Below are 6110 nucleotides of genomic sequence, written 5' to 3'. Positions count from 1 at the left end.
TAAGTAGGCTTGTTTCTTTTTAAATTATGTTGAATAAATTTGAAAATCGATTTATTATTAGCAATTTAATTTTTACTTAATGATTTAAAAATGTTTTACTTGAAAATTATTTTCAAAATGTGTGGTTGACTTGTATTCCAGCAAATACGGCAATGAAGGGTGCGGTTGGAATTTTAAAAAACAGGTCATTCATATCATTTCACAAACAATGACTTCGTAATTATCAGGGTGATGTGGTCAGCTAAAACGTATGTGATCACCATCCTCACGCAACCACAAGAATATTTCTCTATAGGCAGGTTTATAGAATCTAAGTGCTCTCCGGTGAGGTCTCATAATAGAATATAAATTATCAGCCAAAGCCTGATTTGAAAGCTGGTCCAAAAATAGGAGTCCATTACCTTAGCCGATTATATTATATTAACCACATGTATTATGAAACGATATTACAGATTACATTATAATAATAATTGGTCCATAAAAATAATTAACTTGTGTTGCCAAAGGAAAATAATTCTTAATACACGATAACATCTAGTTTCATAACTTAAAAAATCTTTTCTTAATTTAATACAATTTTGATACTTTTTTCTCTCAACATTTATTCTTTAAATTTTTTCCAACGTTTCGGCACTCAGGCCATTCTCAAGGATTACCACCTTCAAGTGAAGGAAGGAAGAAAAGTGTTTTGTAAAAAAGTTTTAAATCTAAGAAAAATTTTTTTAGAAAAAGTTATATGGGACAAAGGCAATTAGCCTGCAATTTTAAAATTTGAAAAAGAAATGACATCAATATTGAAGGTGGTATCCTAGAGAATGGCCTGAGGGCCGAAACGTTAGAAAAATTTTAAAGAATCAAAGTTGAGAGAAAAAAAGGATCAAAATTGTTTTAAATTAAGAATAAACTAAACCACTCTCAAACAAGCATATATAAAATAATTAATTTAAAAAATCTTTATAGTCTCTCGCTATAATGACAAGAACCGGTAAGACAAAGGATATATTTATTGATATAAGTATATCAATAATATAAGTATATAATACTATAGTATAAGTATATCAATAAATATATCCTCAAAAATCTATAGGAACTTGAAATAAACTTATTTATTTATGGAAGGAAGAATAAGTATATCAATAAATATATCCTCAAAAATCGTTGAGGATATATTTAACAATTCCTCAACATGCGTCGTGACTAATGGCCAGTGGTCATTCATTCATGAATATATAACAGGTTTTTCTCAAAACCACCTAAAGTGGATTCAAATAATATGATTTGGGTTTTTTTTTTTTTTAATTGTACATATATATTACAGAATAAAAAATAATAATAATATTAATAGAATGAGATAAAATTTAATGGTATTTTAACATATTTATCCATGTTTTAATGTTTGACTTATAAAGCAAATTACCTTTTTGTGATCGCTTAGAAAGATAAAAATTATTTTGAGGTTTCAACAGTCATTATTATTTAGCTTCTCTAATTTTTAATAAAAAAAAAAAAAACTTCACTCTAGAAACTCATTCTTTTCTTATATGATCTCTTCATATTTAAAAGTATAATAGATCAATACTCATCAATATTTCTGAAAACTTCCCACGGATTTTGAATACAAGTTGTTCATAAATAATGGTACGAGAATGTTTTGTAGCTAAATTTGTGAAATTGAAGTAATTATGGTAATCAACATAATGCATTATAAATTATAATAGTCTCTATTATCCATAAAAAAGTATAAGAACAAATAATAAAATATAGTTAATAAATATATGTATAAAATGAAAATTATTTAAAATAAATGAATGAAAAAAGTAGGAAATAAATAGTAAATGCAGGTAATTAAATATCTAAGTAAAATAATATGATTAAAGAAATAAAATATAAAGTTATATAATGCAATAGAAATACGAATATTTTAAATTAATAACAATAATTTAAAATTAAAGTTCTGGAAAAAAAAGAAAATATACATATAATTAATGAAATATGTAAGTAAATACCAAAATAAAAAAATTATATATAAAGTTAAGTAGAAGAAAAGAAATAATTAGAAAATATGACAATAATAATATGAGGTGAATATAACTAATAACGTAGATAAAGAAGAAGTAATAAGGAAAAGGTAGAGAAGGAGGAGGGGTGTAAAAAAATTGATGATATAAACGAAAAGAAAACGTAAAAAATGAATCTGCTGGGTGAAGATCTTAAAGCCAAGTGTACTTTAGTAGTGTTGGAATATATGATGAAGATATCGGAAAAGGTCAAGAATAAGTTATAAGTTGTATTTTTTAGGTGAGTAAAAGTAAGAAATATAGAAAAAATAAAAAATAAAAGGTGACCTCAAATAATTTTAAAGTATATAAAAGAAAATAAAATATAGACGGAAAAAAAAAGGTTAATAGCATAATAACTGTTTTACTAAATTACGTATTTGGGAATATGTGGAGTTTTTTTTTGTATCTTTATGTCACATAAAATTTCAACAATTCAAGTTTTAATTACTCCCCATTAATTACGAAAATATTTTTTCATAATTAATTAGGTAGAATATATTTAATCATGACATATTATCAGACCAAATACCCGAAACATAGCATATTTAAATGAAATTCTGATTTTAATCAAATCATTTTAGGAAGAAGTATTTCACCTAAATAAACAAAAAATTACCTGAAGACTTCCTGAAAGCAGGTATTCATTCAGGATTTAATCAGTATTGGAACTTATCGACTTATCTGTTGTGAATGTCGATAATTAAAAAAATATTTTTTGTACTAACAAAGTTATATCTGTAAAACCCTAATTTCTTAACATCAGAGGTATGAATTCTAGTAATGTATGCATAGAAATTTTTAACACAAATTGCACAGTTTGAAGTAATAAAATATAATTTCCTAATTTTTTATTTTTTCAAGTTGAGCGTGGTGGAGGGAACACCTTTCAAACTTTCTACATAGCGATGACCCTGAATAGCATAAAAAGTTTCTATCAATAAGAGAATATTGTTGAATTTCAAGTAACTGACCTCCTACAAACAGTACACAAAGAGCGCACTCAAAGCTCAGAATAAGTTTCCTTAGATCAGCAATGCAACAGACGATTCGCCACAGAAAATTGGAGGGTCACGGTTGTGATTTCCTAAGAATATTTTAATAAATCAACAATAACATTCCACAATCCTATACTACACTTTCACCTAAATTCCATACGCAACATTATTCCAATGAACCTTGTAGTCAACTCAGTGTCATGGATCAAAACTATCTTACTGTTTAAATACGGCTTATTTTTCCAATTTCTCGTTTATATATTAGAAATTTTACAAGCTGATAAGCGACCTCCAGATCTAATTGGATAAATTATATGAGTCGTTTTCCCTTAATGACAGTTTTTTTCAAAATAACCAACCTAAATGAAAGAATATCTCTCCCTAAGATTTTATAGAAACATAGTTACTGGGTAATCGGAGCGGAGTCATCAAATTATCTTTTGTACAAGCTTACATTTTAGCAATTTTTAACTAAGTTAAGCACGCAAACAAATATCCAAAAGATTCTGTCCAAATGACTTAATATCCTGCTAATTAAAGGAATGCAGATGGAATTTTTTTCTGTTCGTAGCAACACTGATTGTACCTTACAATTCTCTCACATGCAGTTTCCTTCCTATTTGAAATATTCGTAGTATTCTTTATTAAGGGTACATTAAGTTTATTAAGGTACATTTTCAAATTTGTTCGGAGATTGTGTACCCAATGAATGAATGCTATATTCTAAAATTAATTATTTGTTGGAATCCACAGTTCAATGGCAATTGTTTGCCATTTGGCAGTCCCTTGTCAACAGAATCAGATCTCCTGGCCCTTAAAATTTGAAAAAAATAAAATAAATAAATAACCTAAGCCACTATAACCCATAAAGGGTATGTAATTTGTAAGGAAGTAACTATTTCTAGAACAAAGGTTGTATATAGGAGGTGATTTGTTCAGGATCATGCTCAACATCCATACCCGCTTAATAGAGGCTAGGTGTTGCATAAAGGGAGGGTTGACTCACGGCTAAAGTAATAGCATAAATAATTATCTGCCACATCCGAATTCGAACCAAATTATGTTTACTTCTATTATAATTTACTTTATTGGTTTCTCCAAACTAAATATCTTATAACTTAAATATAAAAAGAAACAAAGAAAAGAGTTTTCTTCGTTCTTTCCATGACACTTAAACCTTTTAAAATAACCAGTCAAGAATCAAATATGTAATTCCGTTCTGTACAATAATATCGAATGGATCTTTTGGATTTTTGTTAGTTAGATTTTATAAAAAAGTTTTTATAAAGTAATTCAATGTTCAATGAAAAAATATAGAACTTTAAATAAACTTATTTATTAAATAAATCAAAAATTCGTATCCATTTTTGTCTCAACACTTTATTTTTCACCAGTCCAACGTTTCGGCCATTCTAGCCATTCTCAAGGACATCTAAATATTTAACAGCTTATATTATATCTTCATTTTTAACACTTATAACAACAACATTATTCACTATATAATATAACATACTTTCAATACAATTTCTTCCTCACATTAATTTAAAGTTTCAAAAGGAATAAATTGTATTGAAGTTATGTTATATTATATAGTGAATAATGTTGTTGTTATAAGTGTTAAAAATGAAGATATAATATAAGCTGTTAAATATTTAGATGTCCTTGAGGATGGCTAGAATGGCCGAAACGTTGGACTGGTGAAAAATAAAGTGTTAAGACAAAAATGGATACGAATTTTTGATTTATTTAATAAATAATTACCTTGTCTCAAGAAATTGAAATAATATAATTAAACATATTTATTTATCAAAAGAATAATAACACTCATACTTCTGAGTTTACATCATCGGTCCTTCCGAAAAGAGCTTGGAAATTAAAAATCACAAAAAATAGATAGAATATGAAATATATAATTTTTGAAGGAAATAAATTGACTAATGACACCAGCAAAGTATAAATAAAATGCCAAATCTAGATACCATAATAAAATTCATTATCAAAAGATTACTAAAATTCATCTTAATCTTAAAATTATTCCTTTTTTTTTCTTTAGATTTCAGGATGTAAGATAGGATCACTATTTTTTAATTGAAGGAGAGGAAAGTAGAATATTCTTATTTAACACACCATCAGATACATTTATAAAACAAAGTGCTTTCTTCTTGGTACTTTGGGTGCATTCTTCGGATAACAATATGTTGTGTTAACAATATATGTTATTGTCGTTACATGATTGCGCAGTCCGGGGCATTCCATAGAGGCAGATTGTGGCGCAAGTAGTTCCTGCATCAAACTGAAACAGAGGATGTTACGTGAATGTCTATTGTGGTAAGTCCCGAATGGTCTATGTTCTTTCAGAGAATATTTCTTAGTCTCTTATATTACATTATTTAATCTTATTTTGACAATAACTCTAACAATATGAAGCCAAAATATATCAACATTCGTAAATAAAATGATTTTGTTCAGAATAGTCAATATTCATTATCCCGCATGAATGTTAAGCAATAAAAAAGTGTCTCGGACGAAGTTTAAGGCGTTTCTTATAGCTATTCAACGTTAAACAATATCGAGCGTGGTCATTACTTGGGTAGATAATCGATCAAAACGGGAAGCCGAATACTTGGGATGATTACCCAGGTATTCAGGCCAATATGGTAAGGGTTCGCCACTCTTGTATCGGGACAGTAATATCCTCACCCCGAGAGGGAGGTGATATGTCTGACAGTTCCTGGCCCTCAAGATTTGGGGTTTAAATTAAAACTTTCACTTTTCATCCTATTTGTCTCTCTATAAAAGTTTTAAATTGATTGGTGGTCAGCAAAGAACAACAAAAATAAACAAAAAAATATGTATTTATGCCGAAGTTTCGACCTGTTTCAGGTCTTCATCAGGGCTCTAGAACAAAAGAGATAACAACCATCGTTTAGAGAAACAAAAAATTGAAAAGAAATCGTATACAAATAAATTTGGAATTATACAAAATATATATATATATATAAGTTACGGCCTGTCAGCTGACAGGTCCATATCAGCTGATCGAGAACAGCTGACC

This window comes from Halyomorpha halys, unplaced genomic scaffold (assembly GCF_000696795.3).
Source record: "Halyomorpha halys isolate HHAL.00 unplaced genomic scaffold, Hhal_1.1 Scaffold1760.1, whole genome shotgun sequence".
NCBI classification, from domain to species: Eukaryota; Metazoa; Arthropoda; class Insecta; order Hemiptera; family Pentatomidae; genus Halyomorpha; species Halyomorpha halys.
The sequence above is the reverse complement of the archived record's forward strand: the minus strand, read 5'-3'. Positions refer to the sequence as shown.